This window comes from Stegostoma tigrinum, unplaced genomic scaffold (genome assembly GCF_030684315.1).
Source record: "Stegostoma tigrinum isolate sSteTig4 unplaced genomic scaffold, sSteTig4.hap1 scaffold_330, whole genome shotgun sequence".
Classification (NCBI taxonomy): Eukaryota; Metazoa; Chordata; class Chondrichthyes; order Orectolobiformes; family Stegostomatidae; genus Stegostoma; species Stegostoma tigrinum.
In genome coordinates, this window is record NW_026728258.1 from 75,487 (window position 1) to 98,432 (window position 22,946).

The following is a 22,946-nucleotide window of genomic DNA, read 5'->3' on the forward strand; positions in this document are numbered from 1 at the left end:
TAATTCAATAAAATCTGGAGATAAAAAAGAGACTAATGGCAGCAATCAAATTATTGCTAATTGTCATGAAAATTCAGCTGGTTTGCCAGTGTCCTTTAGGATACGACATCTGCTGTCTTTACCTGGACTGGCTTACATGTGACTCCAGACCCATTGCAATATGTTTCACTCTTGACTGCCCCCTGAAATGGCTCGGCAAGCCAGTCAAACTACTACAAAGCCCATACAAAGGGACTAAAGTAGATTGACTGGTCAGCGTCAAACCAATGGTAAACCTAACCCCCCCTGACGCTGCAAAGCCTTCCTTATTAACATCTGCACCAAAATAGGGAGAGCTGTTCCACAAACGAGGCAATCAACAACCTGTCATTCTCATGCTCACTGAGTCATAGCGGACAGACAATAACCCAGACACCACCATTACCACCCTGGGTGTGCCCGGTCCAACAGGACAGACCTGACCGAGATGGTAGCACAGAAACTACAGCCAAGAAGCAATTACCCTGCGAGTCCCTGGTTTTGATTCTAGCCCATATGAAGTCTGATGGCGTCAAATCAAACATGAGCAAGGAAACATCCCACTGATTACTCCCGACAACCACTCCTCACCCTTTCTCCACAGCTGCTCCATGTTGAACATCACTTGGAGGTGGCATCGAGGGTGTTAAAGGCACACAGGGCTCTCTGGGTGAGGGACTTCACGACTAACTCTGCTCTGGACTGTTTCATTAAGTACCCTACTGATCGAATTGGTCAAGTCTGAAAGGACGAGCCTGCTTGACTAGATCTGTGGCAGGTGCTGAAAGAACCAACAAGAGGGAAAAATCTATTTGATCTTGTTCTCACCAAGAGGTGTCTGTCCCTGATTGTATTGGTGAGAGAGACCACGGCACAGTCTTTGCGGAGACAAAGTCTTGTTTTGGCTTTGAGTTTACCCTCCATTTTGTCATGTGGCACTAACACCATGGTAAATGGGACAGGCTTCAAACACATCTAGCAGCTCAAGACTGGGCATTCCAAAAGGGCATCAGCTTAAGACAGGGCATTCAGAAGGGGCATCAACAGCAGCGGAATTTTACTCTTACATAATCACATCCAGACATATCCCCCACTCTACCCTCACCATCAAACTAGGGCAACAACCCTTCTTCCGTGAAAAGGGCAGGAGGACATGCTAGAAGCAATGCCAGACATACCTAAAAATGAGGTGTCAACCTGGTGAAGCCACAACATGGGACTACTTGCATGCCATTCAGTGATAGACAGAGCTAAGGTCAGCCCAGAACCAAATCAGCTCTAAGCTCTGCTTTCCCAACACATCCAAACAGCTGACAGCAAACTGGGGCCACTGTCTTGATTAGTATAACCCCAACAATACTTGAGCAGTGTGACTCCAGCCCAGCTAAAACAACCCATTTGATTGGTACCCCATCCACCAACTTCAACAGTCATGCCCTCCAACCACAGGATGGACAGTGACAGCTCCCATGTGGAAAAAGCAGTGAAATACTCTCTATAACTCCTTTTGACAGTACCTTCCAAATCTGCGACCTCTCCCAGCTCGAAGGATTGGGCCAGTAGATACATAGGATCACCACCACCTGCAGGTTCCCCTCCGAGTCACACATGATCCTGACTCAGAAATATTTATCATTATTCCTTCACTGTCAACTGGGGCAAAATCCTGGAAATTCCTTTCATGTGGTGTTTCTACATTTCAGAACATGCAGTGATTCAAAAAATGCTTCTCACTACCTTCGCTGGTAGTCAAAGGTGATTATCGATGAACAATCAATGTTAATGTAGCCAGAGATTCCCAGGTCCCGTGAATGAATTTTAAAAAAATAGATTTCCTAACTTGATTCTGTATTCCTTACTACCCTTACCTAAATAAATAAACTCAGATTTGAGATTTTCAGTTGATCCTCACATTTAACAGCTTTTTGAGGGGGTTTGAGTTGGTGGGGGTGAGGTCCCAATTTCAGGATTCAACTCTGCAGTGGGTGAAGAAATGCCTTCTGACATCAGCCTGAACAGCCTAGCTCTAAGTTTAACATTATATTCCCTTATTTCAGACTGTATGACCAGAAAAAAATAGTTTCTCTTCATATACCTCATCAAATCATTTTAAGCAGATCAATTTGTAAACTCCCTAACCTTCTAAATTTGGGAATTAAGCCAAGTTTTTGCAGCCTGCCCCACACTTTAACTCTTGTAGCCCCAATATAATTGTGCAGACAAAAACATCCCAAATACCCTCTGATAATCTGGAATTGTTAAGCAAAGCTGAGAGAAAAATATTGACCTACACTGTATTCAAACTTGGGCACTGCTACTGAATTTCTTGAAATAATACCATGAAATATTCAATCCAATGTTGAGGTTGAAATTGACTGATTCCTGGGATGACAGGATTGTTGTATGAAGAGAGTCAAGATCAATTTGAACTGTATTCAGAGCTGTTCAGCAGATTGGGGGTGGGGGGGGGGGGGGCGTGGGGGGAGGGGTGCGTCCGAAACACCTGTAAAATTCTAACTGGAATAGGCAGAGTAAACCCAAGAAAGGATATTTCTGAGGAGTGGGGAGTTCAGAACCAGGAATGATAATGTAAAGATATGGGTAGCCCATTTAGGACTTAGATGAGGAGAGATTCCTTCACGCAGAGAGTGGTGAACCTGTGGAATTCACTGCCAAAGAAATCAGCTGGGGCCAATACGTTGAATATTTTCAAGAAGGAGACAAGCATAGTTCCTGCAGTGAAAGGGATGAAACAGTATAGTTAAAAGAGGGAACAGGGTACTTGAGTTGGATGACCAGCACGATCATAATGGCAGAGCTGGCTCAAAGGGCTGAATGGCCTACTCCTATTCCTATTTTTTTGTGTTTCTATCCAGAAAGGGTATGATAGAACAAAAACAAAGATGCTGGAAAAGCTCAGCAGGTCTGGCAGCATCTGCAAAGGGAAAAACAGAGTTCATGTTTCGGGTCCAGTGACCATTCCTCAGAACTCTTCAGGTTTTTTTAATATGGGAGTATGATAGAATTGGTTTTTGCCAGCTCAGTCTCATCATGGCCTTCTCAATGTTTCATCGTACAGGATATATTTCCTGACTCCTGTGTAGAATTATGTTGAATTTACAGCACAGAAACAGGCCATTCTGCTCAACTAGGGTAAGCTGCTATTTATACTTCGTATGAGTCCTCATACCTTCCTCATCTTCACTTTATCAGCACGTCCTTCTGCTCCTTTTTTATTCATGTACTTGTCTAACTTCCATTGTAAGCCCACCATTGTTAGTCACCATCATCAGCTATCCCTGCATTTGAGGATGATGTCGACTCAGGATTGCAAATTTCTGCTGTGGGTCTTCATGTGGCTGAACTGTAATCAACATGGCTTAGAGTAGGATTTCCAACCTTCTCGGATTTCTCTGGAATTCCTTGAGGATTGAAGATTGTGAGAGAAAAATCCAGGGACGTTGAAAATGGTGTTTCTTCAAATACTTCAATTTCTTAATTAAACAAATTTTGGAAATAGAGGAGAACAGTCCAGTACTTGGACATCTTGTGTGATTATAGTCCAAGAATATGTTCAGTGGCAATTCCGGTTGACAGTCATGCGGTAAAAGATCTTTATCCTGGTAAAAGAAATTTCAATGTTTTGCAATGTGTTTTTGTAAAAAAATAACTCATGGGATGTTGGTGACAAAGTCGACATTTGCTGATCATTGTTTATTGAACTTGCGAAAGGGGCTGCCTTGCTGAATTGCTGGCAGTTTGTGCAGTGCAAGTGCTCTCAGTGATGCTGATAGATGGGGTGGTTTCCGAACTCATTGCAAAACATGCATTTACAATGCAATTTCTACACATGGAGCTCTGAAACCAGCTGGAACTCACTGATGTCAGGCCCAGCGAGCTCAGGACCTTCAATGTCAGTTTCATCCTATTGCAGCTCAAGGAGCGTGTAACCTTGAAATCAGAGCTAGGCTGTTCCAGACGTACTTCTTGAACAAAGGTTGCTGAAAGCATTGGAAAGCTCTTCTTCTCAAAACCTATCGAGGTGGGAGATCAATCCTTTTTGTCTGTTTGAGTTTGGAATGCATATTTATTGTTCATCCCTATCTGCGCTTGAGAAAAAGGTCATGAACTGCCTTCTTGAACGTCTGCTTTTGATGTGGTGTAGGACATCACAGTGTTGTCAGGGAGGGAGTTTGAAGGATCTGACTCAGCAGCAAAGAAGCAGCGATATAGTTCCAAGTACGTATGGTGAGTGATTTCAAGGTGGTGCTCCCATGAGTCAGTTCTCCTTGTTTCACTAAATAGTAGTGATCACCAGTTTGGAAGGTGATTGAGATTTTATAAGAGTCTTGTTGAAGCAAGTTGGGCTTTTGGAGTTAAATCAGAGAACAGTCATGATGTAATTGAACAGTGGAAGAAGTTCAAGGACTGAATGACCTCCTGTTCTTATTTTCTGGACAGATAAAACAGAGCACGTGCACACACAACTCAACTTTCCTGTATATGACTGACCGCCTCAGTCAAAAGGTTGAAAATTAAGTGTGAAGTAAAAGTGCCATTATAATTCACACAAAACCAAAGCAATCAATTTGTACGATTAAGCACCAACTTCCCTGTTTGAGTGCAAGTGTTCCTTCTCTTCATTGTTGAACTTTGATTGCATTTTTAAATTTTTTAAAATGACCTTTGTTTTGCTTTGTTCTTCAACTAAATGAGACATTAGATTTTCATCCCAAGTACAGAAAAACCTCATGCATAGATTCTTATGTGGCCTATTTTCAACCAGCTATTGTTTCAAATCTGGCCTTGCTACTGTTCCAGGCTGTCAGAAATCTAATGACTTTGATATAGTATTTTATTCAGGAAAGCTGCTGCTGTTTCTAAGACACAAGGAGCCTAAAGGTTTACGGTGACTTAAATAGACCTGGCAACAGCAACACAGCAATGTCACATGCTGACTATCAGTTGTCACCCTTCTATTGACAAGTGTTTTTGTTTCCCATTGTAATTAGTTCCGTTCAATGCAATGTGGTTTCCTAGCTAGCTCAATGACGAGGTGAAGATCTCTGCCCTTAGAGTCCTGGATGATTGTCAAATAAACAGATATTCTGATCTGTCTTTATGAGAGCAGATTTTTCTTTAACTCTTGATTTATTTCTGTTTTGTTAAATCAACAAACTTCTGGTTTGGCAACATTTTTTGTTTCTCTCCGAGTGTGAATGTTATTGATAAGTGGACCAAAATGATGCTTTCCAGGATTGAGTAAATGCAGTCAAGCGTCTGGATGATCCTAAGGGCTAATCTTTAGGAACCTATCAGCAGAGCTGCTAAAACTGGCACGAACTAACAGATTCTGTACACTTCACATTCACTTGTCATCTGTAATCAAAGTTGCATTTGTATAGTGCCTTTGCCATAGCTACCAAGCCCCAAGGCATGTCAGAGGAGCCGAATCAAACAGGGAGCCATACTGAGTGAAAGAAAGTGTTTGAGAAGTATCTTATAGGAGGAGACAGGGATAAAGAGGCCTCTGGAATGAATTCCAAACCTCAGGTTGGAAATGGCTAAATGCTTGACCAGCAATGGGTCAAAGGAGTAAGGCTTGCACACAAGGCCTGAGTTGTAGGAGATCAGAGATCTGCTTGTTTAAGAGGAGGTTGTAGAAGTAGTGTCCTCATCAACTGACCAAATGCAGCTTTGCAGAATACCATACTGCCTACATGAAAATCTGTTGGATGTACTTCTTCTACAGACCTAAAGCCAGTAATCAACAGTAACAATGCATTTAGCTGTAGCTGCTCTTGTATGCTAAATGCTGATTTCTAATATGTGCTCATTTATCAGAGTGTGGCTAGAAGATGTTTTGATTTATCTCATGTAAAGTTTGAAGATCAGGTCCTCCTCACTGATAATTCAGTTCATAGAATCCCCACAGAATGGAAGCAGACCATGCGACCCATTGAGCTCACACTGACCTTCCAAAGAGTATCCCACCCAAACCCAACCCCCTATCACCATAACCCTGCATTTCCAGGAGATCAGATTTAATGCAAAGAACGGCACAGATCCATAACCATCGGCTTAACGGAGCTTTCATCAACTTAAGTTCAGAAGACTATTTTTAACTTCTCTCTCATCTGTCTATATTGCAGTATAATATTTTTTCTCATGTTTCTACTGTAAAAATGCACTTGTATCCAAACAATGCAACATTGTTTTCCATTACCACTTAATGAATATATGGCAGAGATCCTGAAAGCTTGCAATCACGTCATTGTTATTATATTTTCGTTATATGAGGAATCCGATATTGTGCTCGATTTTTCATCTCCCTTTTGTCGTGATTCTATTCTGTATTGCAAACCATTATCTTCAAACCCAAAACAAACTACGCTTCCTGGCCACAGATTCCTTTTCCTGGCGTCTGTCAGAGGCTGGAGCCTGTTTGCGCACTCGGTGGTGTCATATGTGACTCTGAGATGAGCTTCCAATCACTTATCCACAACGTAGAGTCAGACCTGCCCAATTCCCCCTTTGTAACATCATTTGATTTTGCCCCTCTGAGCTCTTTCCTACCACCAACATCACCTCCAACCCAAGATAATAAAATGTGAGGCTGGATGAACACAGCAGGCCAAGCAGCATCTTAGGAGCACAAAAGGTGACGTTTCTGAAGGGTCTAGGCCCGAAACGTCAGCTTTTGTGCTCCTGAGATGTTGCTTGGCCTGCTGTGTTCATCCAGCCTCACATTTTATTATCTTGGAATTCTCCAGCATCTGCAGTTCCCATTATCTCTGATACTATTTTCACCTCCAACCCACTCCTTTTTTGTGTCTCTGTTTGATTAAAACCTGTATAATTTTTTTTAGTTCCCCACCGCATCCCAAAACCAGTTCAGTTCGTCCCCTCCCCCCACTGCACGACACAACCAGCCCAGCTCTTCCCCTCCACCCACTGCATCCCAAAACCAGTCCAGCCCGTCTCTGCCTCCCTAAACTTGTGGGATGCAGTGGGTGAAGGGGAAGAGCTGGGCTGGTTGTGTGGTACAGTGCGGGGGGGGGACGAACTGGGCCCAGTTCGTCCCCTCCACCGACTGCACCACACCCATCCCTTCCTCCCACCCCAAGCCACACCTCCATCTCCTACCTACTTACCTCATCCCACTTCCTTGACCTGTCTGTCTTCCCTGGACTGACCTATCCCCTCCCGACCTGCCCACCTGTACTCTCCTCTCCACTTATTTTCTTTTCTCTCCATCTTCAGTTTGCCTCCCCCTCTCTCCCTATTTATTCCAGAACCCTCACCCCATCCCCCTCTCTGATGAAGGGTCGAGGCCCAAAGCGTCAGCTTTTGTGCTCCTGAGATGCTGCTGGGCCTGCTGTGTTCATCCAGTCTCACATTTTATGATCTTGGATTCTCCAACATCTGCAGTTCCCATTATCACTTGACTTTGTGAACTGGCTGTGGTATGAGACCAACTCTAGTTGAAGAGATGCATTTCATAGGCATAGAGATAGAAAGATTGCAGGAGATTTGTCTTGACATGGTCGGGGAAGAAAATCCATTGAGATAGACTTTACTACTCCTGGTGGATTAGGAAACTATAAAAATTGAGGGAAGTACCTGGAGAGGGCCACTTGAAGCAGCTAGAATGTAAAACATGGAAATACAAATCCATTGTAGGGTTGGAGCTACTGCATATGGTTTACAATGTGCATGGAATGTGCAATGTGTGGGTAAGTTTAAAAGGCAAATGATCCTTTTTGTAGTTCAAAATCTAAGTTGTCTTTCATAATAATGCTTAATCAATGGTGTTTTGGTCATCTGTTGCAGTACAGGTTTTAAAATATAAGTTTCAGTAGTGTTACTGTTTTTAACGATTAAATGGAATTCTGACTTTCTTTTTGAATGTCATTGAGCTCAACAGTTATCATAATGCAATCAACATTTGTGTTTTCATGGGCAAAACAAGGTTACATTGTTGCTTGCAGTAGTTTGCTGTTTTCTACCTTACAATGGTGACTACAATTCAGAAAGTATTTCATTGGCTTTGATTGCTTTGAGATGCCCTGAAGTTGTGAAAAGCATTGCACTAATGCAGTTTTTCTTTAAGACTGTTCCAATTAGTCTCTCAGGATGGTTGGATGACAAAAGGTTGTTGAATACTGATTCAAGGCAGTGGAACTCTAAGTCTGGGAGTGGGAAATAATGGAATCATAACTGCCTAGATTTTTTCCCCTTTTTGCTTTCTTTCTTCTCATGGGGAAATAAAGCACCCTATCCCCTGCAGTGCCCACTCTTTTGGTCCATTTTTTAAATAGAAATTATGATTGACCTACTTTTCTAATCAAACTGTTCAGAACTGCCTAACTTTCTAATGCTAGAGATAAACAGCTGACAATGATACACAAAGTCTGCTTTTCTTTTCCCATATTCAAAGTTCTTCACCTTGCTCAGATTTAAACAAGCTGGATGATCTGCAGTTCTGAATAAAGTTGCTGTGATAGGTACATTAGTATGATATAAGGCCCATAAATGCAAAATTAGTAGAGGGTTAGCGCAGAGCAGTCAACATCTCAGCAATGCCAACAGAGGCATTCATGACCAGCAACAGAAGCATCCACTGGAAACCTATTTAAACACAGAGAGCAGGATTCACCTTTTTAAGAGCTGCAAAGATCCAAATGGGTGATGTGAACGAGTAAATATCATTCTTAACAATTCTCATGTGTTGGCTTTTACAGGATGTTTTAATCTTTCAGATCTGGGTCAGATTGTTTTGCAACAATGCTTGTTATGAGAGCAAATTGGCCAATTAAAGCTGAATTAATGCAAAAATGTTCACGCATTCTGAATTGATGTTTGAAATAATTTGTGTATTAAAAATGAACTGTACTCATTACAGTGCACTCCAAACGTGAAATAATAAGCAGGAACCGTCCATTGTGCAGTGAGAGCTGCTGATTGTGGCTGCGTGTTGGAGCTTTTAAGGTTGAAAACTGCCCTTTGCTTCACCTTAATAATAAAATGTGAGGCTGGATGAACACAGCAGACCCAGCAGCATCTCAGGATTTTAGTATCTTGGATTCTCCAGCATCTGCAGTTCCCATTATCACTTTGCTTCACCTGCTGGTCTATTTTAGACATGACTGGCAGAACACTCCAAAGACATGAGCCCCTGGCATTGCCTTCAATGTTCCAAGTGTCTTTCATGGAAACCCGTGGCTCCTTCATGATTGAAAATCAGTAAGTAAGTGGTCTCTCAGTGCATGCTGGAAACAACAGACTGGCATCAGGAAATGACGACAAAAGCTTTTGGTTTGTCGCAAACTCTTAAATGGCATCCTGATATCTGTCAGGCAAGCCACCACGCTAGTCTGCATTTGTTGTATTTTCTGTACTGAACAACATTTCCACACAAGATGGTTGACATAAGCAGTAGGAACTGCAGATGGTGGAGAATCTGAGATAACAAGGTGTAGAGCTGGATGAACACAGCAGGCCAAGCAGCATCATAGGAGCAGGAGACCTGATGTTTCGGGCCTAGGCCCTTCTTCAGAAATTTCTGAAGAGGGGCCTAGGCCCAAAACATCAGCTTCCCTGCTCCTATGATGCTGCCTGGCCTGCTGTGTTCATCCAACTCTACACCTTGTTATCTATGGCTGAGATAGGAACAGGAACTGGACCTCAGCCTGTTACTCAAACTCTTCAAGTGCCTGAAACCACTGCACTCCTTCTAGGAGGGAGTAGCAGGGTTGTGTCTGGGCTCTTGCCTGGGGCTCACCCACTCCCATCTGTTTTCTTTCACTTTTTATTTCTGCTTTTTTTTCCTGGATTATCTTTTTGGCGTGTGAGTCACCCGGATTGACGTTGCAGTGAGCACGGGCCACGTGAAGACTGGCAGCTGCTTCCTGGCAGTCAGAAACCATGGCAATGGCATCAGGGATGTCGTCACGTGGGGCCAGCAGCTGCTGTGCACGCTTCAAGATGGCGGCACCGGCAAGACAACACCTTGGGTGAAGGCAGCCAGAGCGAGGCTCTTGGCGAGGTGGTCGCCAGCAGAGCCAGGGACTCCTGGATGTGGTGGGCCTAGAGTGGGAACTCCTGGCATCATCAAGGTGGCAGTGCGGGCAGGCACCGCTGATTGCAGGCCTGGAGCAGGGACCCCTGGTTATTGGCAAGGTGGCGACGGATTGCAATCGGGAATTCCCGTATGTGGGGCGATTATGTGTTGAGCACGGGACTTGGTGACAGTGATATGAGCCCCGTGGCAAGGCTCCTGAAGAGTGGCGACACCTATGTTGGTGGGCCTGGCACAGATGGTGCAAGACGGCGCAAGAGGGCTGGCAGTGCAGATGTCTTTGGTGAGCCGGCTCAGAGTCATCCTGGAGGTAGTGGAACAAAAACTTTCTTTTTACTCTTTTTATTCTCAGACCATCCATAATGGCACTGTATTGCGGAAACAGTTGGAGCTTTTCACTGTATCTTACCGTATTATTCACTGCAAGTGACAATAAATAATTCAATACAATTCACTGCGGGCAGCTAGAGGTGGGCTTTAAATATGGGTATAGCTACCATCACTGAAAACCCACCAATTAATAATGGACCAGGAGCTGTATGAAAATCTATCATGCTAGTACAGCTATAAAATACAAGACACAAACCGTTCAGTGTTGTTTTTTTTCTTCGCTTAATGTCCATCACTTCCATTAAATTCAGCGTTCAGTATAATACTGCAATTGTGCTTTTTGTGTTTGAATTTTCATTTGGAACGTTTTTGCATTTCTCACTGAAATTTCTTCACATGGCGATTTCATCTTTTGGTGCTCTCTCTCTCTCTCTCTCTCTCTCTCTCTCTCTATCTGAGTCTCTCCAGCAGTGTTAGCTGTTGCTTGTCCTTTGAATGCAGAAACTTGGTCATTTCTGCACAAACATGATGAAAAGGTTCTGTGTCGAAGGGGAAATCCATTGATACATCAGGATAGTTTCTGCAAGTTATTATCTCCTACCCTCAGAAGTGAAATTTATGAGATATATTGCCTGGTAGTTCAGGGGTTCAAATCCCACAGCAGGGGACGACATATAGAGTGCTACACTGCCTGAGGTATTGTAATTAAGATGAAACATTAACCCTCTCAGCTCGATGCAAAAAATCCCACATGTAATCATGGACATTCTTCTTGCTAATCTGGCTGGGATTTATTCCCACAATAAGTATCATGAAAGCAAACAAAAAAGAAACAGATTTTCTAGTCGTTGTCATGTTACTGTGTGTGTGTTCTTATGTTTATTTTTATTCAGTTGTGGGACGTGGGCCATCACTATCTGGGTCAGCATTATTGCCCGTCCCTGGTTGCCCTTGGGAAGGTGGTGGTGAGCTGCCTTCTTGAACCACTGCAATCCGCATGCTGTAGGTTGACCCACAATGCTGTTAGGGAGGGAATTCCAGGCTTTTGACCCAGCAACAGTGGAAAAAAAACAGTGATATATTTCCAAGTCAGGATGCTGAGTGGCTCGGAGGGGAACAGGCATGTGGTGGTGTTCCCATGTATTTGCTGTGCTTGTCCAAGATGGAATTGGTAGTGGATTCGGAAGGTGCTGTCTGAGAGTCTTTGGTGAATTTCTGCAGTGCATCTTGTAGATAGTACAGAGTGCTGCTACTGAGTGTCAGTAGTCGTGGGAAAGGATATGGGACCAATCAAGCATGCCGCTTTGTCCTGGAAGGTGTCAAGTTTCTTGAATGTTGGAGCTGCACCTGTCCAGGCGAGAAGGGTGTATTCCATCATATTCCTGACTTGTGTCTTGTCGACGATGCACAGGCTTTAGGGAGTCAAGAGGTAAATTATTCACCACAGTATTCCTCGCCTCTGATGTGCTCTTGTAGCCAATCTATTTGTGTGCCAAGCCTAGTTGAGTTTCTAGTCAGTGGTAACCCCCAGGAGATAATGGGAACTGCAGATGCTGGAGAATCCAAGAGAATAAAGTGTGAAGCTGGATGAACACAGCAGGCCGAGCAGCATCTCGGGCGCACAAAAACTGACGTTTCAGGTGTAGACCCTTCATCAGAGAGGGGGATGGGGAGAGGGTTCGGGAATGAATAGGGGGAGAGGGGGAGGCGGACCGAAGATGGAGAGAAAAGAAGATAGGTGGAGAGGAGAGTATAGGTGGGGAGGTAGGGAGGGGATAGGTCAGTCCAGGGAAGACGGACAGGTCAAGGAGGCGGGATGAGGTAGTAGGTAGGAAATGGAGGTGCGGCTTGAGGTAGGAGGAAGGGATGGGTGAGAGGAAGAACAGGCCAGGGAAGCGGAGACCGGCTGGACTGGTTTTGGGTTGCAGTGGGGGGAGGGGATGAGCTGGGCTGGTTTTGGGATGCGGTGGGGGAAGAGGAGATTTTGAAGCTGGTGAAGTCCACGTTGATTCCATTGGGCTGCAGGGTTCCCAAGCGGAATATGAGTTGCTGTTACTAGAACCTTGGGGTGGCATTATTGTGGCACTGCAGGAGGCCCAGGATGGACATGTCGTCTGAGGAACGGGAGGGGGAGTTAAATTGGTTCGCGACTGGGAGGTGCAGTTGGTATACTGTATCCATTGTACCCTGTGTGGCTTCCTCTACATTGGGGAAACCAAGCGGAGGCTTGGGGACCGCTTTGCAGAACACCTCCGCTCGGTTCACAATAAACAACTGCAACTCCCAGTCGCGAACCATTTTAACTCCCCCTCCCGTTCCTCAGACGACATGTCCATCCTGGGCCTCCTGCAATACCACAATGATACCACCCGAAGGTTGCAGGAACAGCAACTCGTATTCCGCTTGGGAACCCTGAAGCCCAATGGTAACAATGTGGACTTCACCAGCTTCAAAATCTCCCCTTCCCCCACCGCATCCCAAAACCAGCCCAGTTCGTCCCCTCCCCCCACTGCATCACACAACCAGCCCAGCCTGTCTCTGCCTCCCTAACCTGTTCTTCCTCTCACCCATCCCTTCCTCCCACCTCAAGCCGCACCTCCATTTTCTGCCTCTGAACCTCATCCCACCTCCTTGACCTGTCCGTCTTCCCTGGACTGACCTATCACCTCCCTACCTCCCCACCTATACTCTCCTCTCCACCTATATTATTTTCTCTCCATCTTCGGTCCGCCTCCCCCTCTCTCCCTATGTATTCCAGAACCCTCTCCCCATCCCCCTCTCTGATGAAGGGTCTAGGCCCGAAACGTCAGCTTCTGTGCTCCTGAGATGCTGCTGGGCCTGCTGTGTTCATCCAGCCCCACATTTTGTTGTCTTCCTTTAGTTTGTTGTTTGATTACGAAATATACATGGTGAAAGGATTACCACATAGCACATTATGCAGCATACCACATTAGTGGCGCCGATACGGTCATCAATGTAACGGAGGAAGAGATGGGGTTTAGGGCCAGTGTAGGTACGGAAGAGGGATCGTTCCATGTAACCTGCAAAGAGGCAGGCATAGCTTGGGCCCATGTGGATACCCTGGCCACCCACTTTGCCTGTAGGAGGTGGGAGGATTTGAAAGAGAAGTTTTAGTTTTCAAGGACCGCAACTACCCCCCACCCCCCCGCAGTGGTCGAAAACACCCTCGACCGGGTCACCCACATTTCCCACAACTCACCCCTCACACCCGCTCCCCGTAACAACAACCAAAACAGAGTCCTCCTCGCCCTCACATACCACCCCACCAACCTTCGGATTCAATGCATCATCGCCGACACTTATGCCATCTGCACTCTGACCCTACCACCGAATACATTTTTTCCCTCGCCACCCTTAGGTGACTCCCTTACGCGCTCCACACTCCCCTCCAGCACCCCGTACACGCGGCACTTTTCCCTGCAACTGCAGGAAGTGCTACACCTGTCTCGATACCTCCCCCCTCACCCCCATCCCAGGCCCCAAGAAGAAATTTCCACATCAAGCAGATGTTCACCTGCACATCTGCTAATGTGATATACTGTATTCGCTGTTCCCATTGTAGCCGCCTCTACATCGGGGAAACCAAGCGGAGGCTTGGGGACCTTTGCAAGTCACTAATGCACGAAAGAACTGCACCTACCAGTTGCGAACCGTTTCAACTCTCCCTCCCAATCCTCAGATTATATGTCCATCCTGGGTCTCCTGCAGTGCCACCAGAAGATTGCAGGAGCAGCACCTCATATTCCGCTTGGGAACCCTGCAGCTCAGTGGTATCAATGTGGACTTCACAAGCTTCAAAATCTCCCCTCCTGCTCCCGCAACCCAAAACCAACCCACCTCTTCCATCCTGCCACCTCCAGCCCCACCCCCACCTCCTACCTACTAGCCTCTTCCCGCCCCCTTGACCTGTTTGTCCTCTCTGGACTGCCCTGTCTGCTCCCTGACTTCCCACCTGCACTCCATCCATGCTTCTTTGACCTGCCTGTCTCCTGTCCACCTATCTTTTCCTTTATCCAACTTCTATCCGCCTCCCGCTCTCTCCCTATTTATTTCAGAACCCCCTCTCCCTCCTCCATTTCTGAAGAAGTGTCTAGGCCTGAAACGTCAGCCTTCCTGTTGCTCTGATGCTGCTTGGCCGGCTGTTTTCGTCCAGCTGTACACCTTGTTACTTCAAAGAAAATCTCAGTGGCCCTGACCAGTTTTTCAATTCCTCTCACAAGGGAAGTACCAGAGGGTTGGAGAACAGAATGTGGTTTGACTTATCAAGATAAATGCAAAACTATTCAATTCCAGTGGAGGTTTGAGATGCAGTGTTGATGTTTGTTCTATGTAGTAGCCTGGCCTTAACTTGTCCTGTGGTGAGATGTAATTTGAAGGGGATGCTGTGCTTTTTTTTTCTCGTTTTGGTACGGTATGTGTTACTTTACCTTGTCAGCCTATTTTATAGAGTCATAGTCGTACAGCGTGGAAATGGGCCCTGAGGTCCAACATAATCCCAAACTAAACTAGTCCCAACTGCCTCTTCGTGGCCCATATCCATTCAGCCTTGTCCTATTTATAAACCTCGATCAGGTCACCTTTTATCCCCTTTGCTCCAGTGAAAAAAGTTCCAGCTGACCCAACCTTCCTTTATCACTGAAACCTTCCATGCTCAGCAACAATCTGGTAAATTTCTTCTGTGCCCACTCTTGCTTAATAATATCCTTCTAAAATAGGGCAACTGTAAATTTGTACTGTAGAAATCTTCAAGACTAGAAAAACATAAAAGCAAACAAACCAGGAAATGAAGGGATCAAATTGTAGTTCAGGAAGTGGAAAAATGGAAGTGGCTTGAGTGCAGCAGGTTCTGGACTAACGTGCACTGTAGTTCTGAAAGGGCATTTCACCGGTGTGAGTGGAAAGTTGTAGATGAAATAGTGACTTGAATCTTCAAGTACGCTCTCTCTCCAATTGATGTTGGAAACTCCTTCATGTTTCTAATGACGAATCCCAGGTTTCGCTGCTGTTGTCTAGCTGATAGCCAGCCTTCAAACTGTTTCAAAGAGGAAAAGAACAAAGAAAATTACAGCACAGGAACAGGCCCTTTGGCCCTCCAAGCATGCGCCGTTCCAGATCCTTTATGTAAACCTGTCGCCTGTTTTCCAAGGATCTGTTCCCTTTGCTCCCTGCCCATTCATGTTTCTGTCTAGATACATCTTAAATGACGCTATTGTGCCCGCCTTGAACGCCTGCGTTGACAACGCGTTTCAGGCACCCACGACTCTCTGCATAAAGAACTTTCCACTCATATGCCTTAAACTTTTCCCCTCTCACCTTGAAATTGTGACGTCTAGTAATGCCCCCACTCTGAGATGGAAAGCTTCTTGCTATCCACCCTGCCTATACCTCTCATGATTTTGTCGACATCAATCAGGTCCCCCCCCTTCAACCTCCGTGTTTCTCATGTAAATAATCCCAATCTACTCAACCTCTGTTCATAGCTAGTGCCCTCCATACCAGGTAACATCCTGGTGAACCTCCTCTGCACCATCTCCAAAGTATTCACGTCCTATTGGTAATGTGGCGACCAGAACTGTACGCCGTATTCCAAATGTGAATCAAAGTCCTATAAAACTGCAACATGACATGCCAACTCTTATACTTGATACCCCGTCTGATGAATGAAAGCATGCCGTATGCCTTCTTGACCACTCTATTGACCTGCGTTGCCACCGTCTGGGTGCAATGGACCTGAACACCCAGATCTCTCTGTGCATCAATTTTCCCCAGGGCTTTTCCATTTCCCGTACAGTTCGCTCTTGAATTGGATCTTCCAAAATGCATCACCTCGCATTTGCCCGGATTGAACCCCATCTGCCATTTCTCCACCTAACTCTCCAATCTGTCTATATTCTGCATTCTCCAACAGTCCCCTTCGCTATCCGCTACTATCTGTTTTGCATCGGTTTTGCACAAAACTAGATTTCTGTTCTATTTTTGCAAGTGAATTGTTTCAAATTAGTTGCTGTTCTTTGTAAATCACAATCATGAATGCACATCCAAGCAGTGGGGAGAGGGGGAGAATGGATTTGAGACGTCATGAAGTCGGAGATTTGTTATAATCCGCAAATATTGTCATTATAATTTTTAAAATTCACGAGCATGTCATTGATGTTGCTTTCTTGGGCTGCATTTGCTATCCATCCAGAATTGCTGTTGAGAAGGTTGTGGAGAATTGGCCTGTTGAATAGCTGCAATGCACGTGGTATGAATATATTAATGAAATACTGAGGACAGGAGATGAATTGCTTTTACTCAGTGGAAATGAAGTAACAGTCATACAGTTCCAGATCAGGATTCTGCTGATTTTGACAGGGAACATGCAGATTCTGGAGCTGCTGTTTAAATATTTTTGGGTGGTAGGGTTCACACAATTATCAGGTACTGTGGAAGGAGTTTGATGAATTGGTGCATTGTCTCATTGTAACTCCTCATCTCAAACAACAGTTCATTCTCGATCCATTGTTAATTGTAAATTTTCAGTTCGACCGAAAGGAAAAACAGTATTGAGGGATATGGACCAAAGGCAATATGGAGGTAGGCCACAATTAAGTTATAACCTCATTGGATGGTAGAAAGTGTTTGAAGGGTTGAATGGCTGACTTGTTTTCCTATATCCTTACGTAAGAAGGGGGATCAATCAATGGGATGATTTGACTGCATTGCTGTCGTTTATCGATAGTGTTGTCGGAGTCGCACTCGTTCAGCTGAGTGAAGAGTATTTCATTGACACCCGGATTTGGAGTTTATCGGCAGTGGACAGATGTTGAGAAGTCTACTTGCTGTAGAATCTATTGTCTCTGATCTACGGTTCCAGTCACATTGATTAACATAGATCCAAGAACACTTCAGCAGAGGAACAGGCCCTTTGGCATGCAATGTTGTGCCAAACATGATGCCAAATTTAGCTAAACCCTTCTGAATGTCCTTGATTCATATTCCTACATTCCTTGTATATTCATGCATGTATATAAAAGTGTCTTAAACGGCCCTATTGTATCTGCTTCCACAGCCACCCCGGCAGTGCTTTTCAGACTCCTACCACTCTCTGGATATAAGAATTGTCTCTGACATCTCCTTTGAACTTTCCTGCTCTCACCTTAAATACATGCCCCCAGTTTTAGACATTTCAAATCTGGAAGAAGGGTTACAGTCAGAATCTGTCTATGCATGTCATAAATTTGTAAACCTCTATCAAGTCTTCCCTCAACCTCTGCCACTGCAGAGAAAACAGCCTGAGTCTTTCCAGCCTCTCCTTTCTAGCTCAAGCCCTCAAATCCAGGCAACCTCTTTTGCACCGTATTCAAAACCTCCACGTCCTTCCTGTAACATGACGACCAGAATTGGATACAATTCTTAAGAGTGCAATACTTAAGGCCTAACCAAAGTGTTCTAAAGCTGGAACATGACATCCTGATTCTTGTGCTCGATTCCCGAACTAATAAAGGCAAGCATGCCATGCGTCTTCTTTGCCACTCTATCAACTTGTGTGGCCCCTTTCGGGGAGCTATGAACTGAATCCCAAGATCCCTGTGTACACAAATGCTGCTCAGGGTCCTGCCATTAACTGTGTATTTTTCCTTAACATTTAATTTCCCAAAGTGGAGCACTTCACACTTAATGGATTAAAATTCACTTGCCATTTCTGCAATGGATCTGTATCCTTCTGTATCCTTTTATGACTTTCTACCCTAACTACCACTCTACCAATCATTATATCGTCTAAAAACTTACTAACCCATCCATCTATCTTGTCACCTCAGTCATTTTATATATATACCACAACAGCAGAGGTCCCAGTACAGATCCCTGCAGAACACAATAGTCCTGGATCTGCAGCCTAAAAAGCACGTTTCCACCACCACCCTCTGCCTTCTCTGGGCAAGCCAGTTGTGAATCCAAGCAGCTAAGTGACCACGGACCCCATGGATCTTAATCTTCTGGATGATCCTACGGTGAAGCACCTTGTTGAAAGCCTTGCTAACATCCATGTCAACAATATCCACCACTCTACCTTCAATGATCACATTAGTTACCTCCTCAAAAAATTCAATCAATTTAGTAAGACATGACCTGCCCTGCACAAAGCCATGCTGACTGTCCCTAATTGGGCCATGCTGTTCCAAATACAGATAAATACAACCCCTAAGAATTCTGTCCAATAGCTTCCCAATGAACGATGAGAGACTCTCTAGTCTATAGTTTCCTGGATTGACCCGATTTACCTTCTTGAACAGAAGAAGAACATTTAGCAACTTGCTCGTTCTCAGCACATCTCCAGTGGTTACCAAGGATACAAAGATATTGCTGAATGCCCCGACAATCTCCTCTCTCAACTCGCTCAAAATCCTTGAGTAGATACCATTGGGTCCTGAGGACTTATCCACCTTAATGCTCTTTCTTGATCTCAAAATGCTGTTATCATATGAGCATGCTCCACACAAATCCCACTATCCTCCACACCCTTCGCCTGAGTGAATAGTGATGCACAGTACTCATTTCGGATCTTGCCCATATCCTCTGCTTCCGTACACAAGTTCCCTCCTTTATCCTGAATGATCCTACTTTCTCACTATTTATCCCCTTGTTTTTGATGTATGCACAGAATGCCTTGGGATTTCCTTCAACCCTCCTTGCCAAGGTCATTTCATCGCCCTTTCTTTTTCTGCTTTTTCTAATGTCGGCCCTGTTCGATTTTAGTTTCCTAAACCTGACATATTTCTGTTTTTGTCCCTTTTGACTAACTTCACAACCTCCCCAATTATCCAAGGGTCTTTACCTCGCCATCCTTGTCCTTCCTCCTTCCTGATCCTAAACTCATAAGCAGGCCTTTAAACAATTCCCATATGGCAAATGTGACAGCTCCCCCCAATTAACACTCCCCAGCTCCTACCTAAAATTGATATAATTTACTCTCCCCCAAGGTCCTGACTTATCCTTCTTCATAGCAATCTTAAAATTGAAGGAGTTGTGATCACTGTTTCCAAAATGCTTTCCCACCCTTCTCACCAGTTACCTGACCAGGACAAAGTCCAGCATGGCCCATCTTCTATCCATATACTGTGTCAAGAAACTCTCTTGGATAGACTTAATTAAATTCTTAAGTTCACGGATTCTGTGACAGACAAAGAGAAGCAGTGAATTTTTCTAACCTCATTTCCAACACCTGGCGCATAGCCTTGCATGGCTTGGATAGCACTTGTACATTTAAAACAAAAATGTAAGGATGATGTTCAGGTAAGGACATGGAATTTTGTGATGTGGTCATATTCTCTCTTGTTGGAGCTGATTGCTGCTTAGCACTTGTGTGGTGCAAATGTTACTTATCCTTTATCAGGCCAAGCCTGATCGTTGTGCAAGTCTCACTGTATTTTCTCATCGTTGATTTCACTGTTGGAAAAGTCATGAATTCTGCTGGACACCTGGACAATATTCAATGAACATTCATGTCTCCACTTTGGTTCAAATGAAGACATGACTTCAGCCAGTGCAGGTATCCAGTGAATGCCACTGACTCAATTTTCTATTCCTCTGCTTAACACCACATTCAATCAGAAGTTGGCTTGGTGGAAATGACAGATTGCAGTTTCCTTCCTTTTCAAGCTCAGGATCTCTGATCGTATTTGTGGGAAATCCTGAATGAGGTTATGAGAAGTGTGAGCCTGACGAAAAGTAAACTGAGCCTTAGTGTGCAACTGTTTGACAGCACTGTCATCCAGATGTTGCATTACTTTGCTGATGATTGAGAATACATTGAGGCCATAATTGGTCAGCACAATTTGTCTGACTATTACATGATAGGTCATCTTTCTCTGAAATGTGAGTGTCGCAAGTGTTTAAAAATGTACTGGAAAACATTTACTGTTGGTGTGCTGACCTTGGGGCACATTGTTCCAATACAGTTTGTCGGATGCTGCCAGGTGCCATGGCATTTGCAGTATCCGGAACATTCAGTCTTGTCATTGCGTGAAATAACTTGAATTGCGCGGAAGTTAAGATCTGTGATTCCTCCTCAGGATGAGGGCAAGAAGATCATCCAGACTGATGCTCTGAATGGTTTCATCTGCCTCTTCACCTTTTGTTCGTAACATCTTGTAATAACTGCCATGTAGCCTGATGAGAAACTTAAGCTCATCTTGATTCATTTGCATTCGAAGGTGCCTATTTTTCCCAAACAAAAGGACCCATCACTGAGCGGGAAGTATGGAGCATGTTCTAGACATCAGTGGTGAGACAATGGTGGATCTTGACCAGAAAACCATTGTTATGTTGGTGAAATGCAAACAAAAATCTATATGATGTAAACTTTATTCTCAGCTAATCCCTTTCTCAAATGACAGATTGTGATGTTGGTAACGGGAAAGCCTCCATTGTTGGAGGACGAGAAGCCGTATCCACTTGAAGCAGCATAGGCTTTTGCGATGACTGTGGAAACCACTGCTTATGCCTTGCTTCAAGCATTGTCAAGGAATGATATTGACTACGCAACACCGATTGCGAGGTGGCGAACGATGCAACAGAACTATGGTGGTGGATTTCACTCGACGCAGGTAAATGCTTGAGATCACAACAACAGGCATTCAGATATTTCCATTGATCATGTTACTAACTGGTGGTTGTTGCAGTTTGCAATCAAACTGGACACTGCATTTTCATCTGCAGGTTTGGTGCATTGGCACAAATTCCAGTTCTTCAATGGTGTTAATCCTTGGTTAAATTCTTACATGCACTTTGCCTGTGCATCACTTTTCCTCTTGGCATTGTCCTTGAAAACTACCTGTTTCTGGAAACCTTCACTTGCTTGTCATAGGATCATTGAGGGACAGCATAATAGAGTGCTATGGCAATGGAACAGACCCTTCAGCAAATTGTATGTGCCCTCACAAGATGCAAGTCCCGAACTATTCTCATCACATTTCCCAGCACTCGACCCAGAGCCTTGTATGCCTTGGCATCGCAAATGCCCAATCAAAGACTTGTTAAATGTTATCATGCTTTCTGCCTCTACCACCCACACAGTCGGTGCGTTCCACATTCTCACCACAGTTTGGGTGCAAAAACAAGTAAGTTTCCTCAAGAGATAGTAGGAACTTGCCAATGCTGGAGAATCTGAGAGAGCAAGGTGTCGAACTGGATGAACACAGCGGGCCGAGCAGCATCAGAGAAGCAAGAAAGCTGACGTTTCAGATCGAGACCCTTCTTCAAAACCCAGGGAGGAGAAGGGGATTCTGTAAAAAATAGTGAGAAGTGGGGAGGCAGACAGAAGATGGAGAAAGGAGAAGATAGGTGAACTGTCCCGTGCTGTCCACTCACTGTCCCCTGCTCCAGAATCATAGAATCAGAGAATTCTACAGAATTGAACAAGCACTTCATTCCATTTGTGTCTGTAACCACTGAAGCCACACTAAGTTCACATTCGGCTCATGTTCTAGCAATAGGCCTATTGCCTTGAATGTTATTTCATTTTACATGCTGTACCAACCCTTTTTCTTTAACGTGAAAAGATTATCCACCTCAACTGAAGTCCCAGACAATGAATTCCAAACCCCCAGCACCTTCTGGGTGTCTTTTCTTTCCTGAAATTCCTTCTGAGCTTTTAGCTTAAATGTATGTATCTCTTCCTCTACCACCACCGCCCCCCGACCGACTCCATTATCGACCTTCTTTTTACCTCACCCCTACCCATATTAATCTAAACAATTTTTTCAGGACCTCCTTCAACCTTCTCTACTCGAAAGAAAACAATCCAACCTTATCCAGATAAAACAGTGATGCTAGAGACAATGGGAACTGCAGATGCTGGAGAATCCAAGAGAACAAAGTGTGGAGCTGGCTAGACACAGCAGGCCAAGCAGCATCTCGGGAGCACAAAAGCTGATGTTTCAGGCCTAGACCTTTAATCAGAGATCGGCAACAGTGATGCTGCCCGGCCTGCAGTGTTCCTCCAGCTCCACACTGTGTGATCTCAGACTCCAGCATTGGCAGTTATTGCTAACGCAAACTTATCCAGACTCTCCAAAGAGTTAAAATGCTTCACCCCCTCAGAACATCCTGATGAATGTCCTCCACACATGCTCAAATGCAAACACCTCCTTTCTATAATGGAGAGACCAGAACTGCACTGAGCACTTCAGCTGGGGCCTAACAAAAGTCCTGTACAGCTCTTGAGCCATATGCTTTCTGAACTGTCCCTTTAAGCTGCCATTCCATGTTCAGGAATCTGTGGACAAGCACCCCAAGATCACACCATTCCTCTGATCTTCCTAGTGTCCTGGCATTTCTTTGAATGATTCCTTGCCTTGTTAGTTTGTCCAAATTGCCTTATTGATCAGGGTTAACATTCCATCTACCGTTGACCTGCCCATTTGACCAATCTGTGACTTTGGATTCAACTTGCTGCATTTTCCTGGACCCCCCGAGCTTTACCTTCTTTGCCACGCTCCCATTTGGGACCCTG

General features: G+C 44.6%; 1 long non-coding RNA gene across 2 annotated transcripts in view; it reads left to right on the forward strand.

The window, feature by feature from the left end:
- Window positions 1-22,946, forward strand: part of LOC132208246 (uncharacterized) — a 96,568-nt gene that overhangs the window by 22,084 nt on the left and 51,538 nt on the right. Inside the window, exon 2 of one of the 2 annotated variants that reach the window (XR_009444333.1) lies at window positions 20,830-21,039. The exons of the other annotated variant lie outside the window; for it this stretch is intronic. This is a non-coding gene — a long non-coding RNA (uncharacterized LOC132208246). The remainder of the gene's footprint in view (window positions 1-20,829; window positions 21,040-22,946) is intronic. 2 annotated transcript variants of the gene reach the window in all.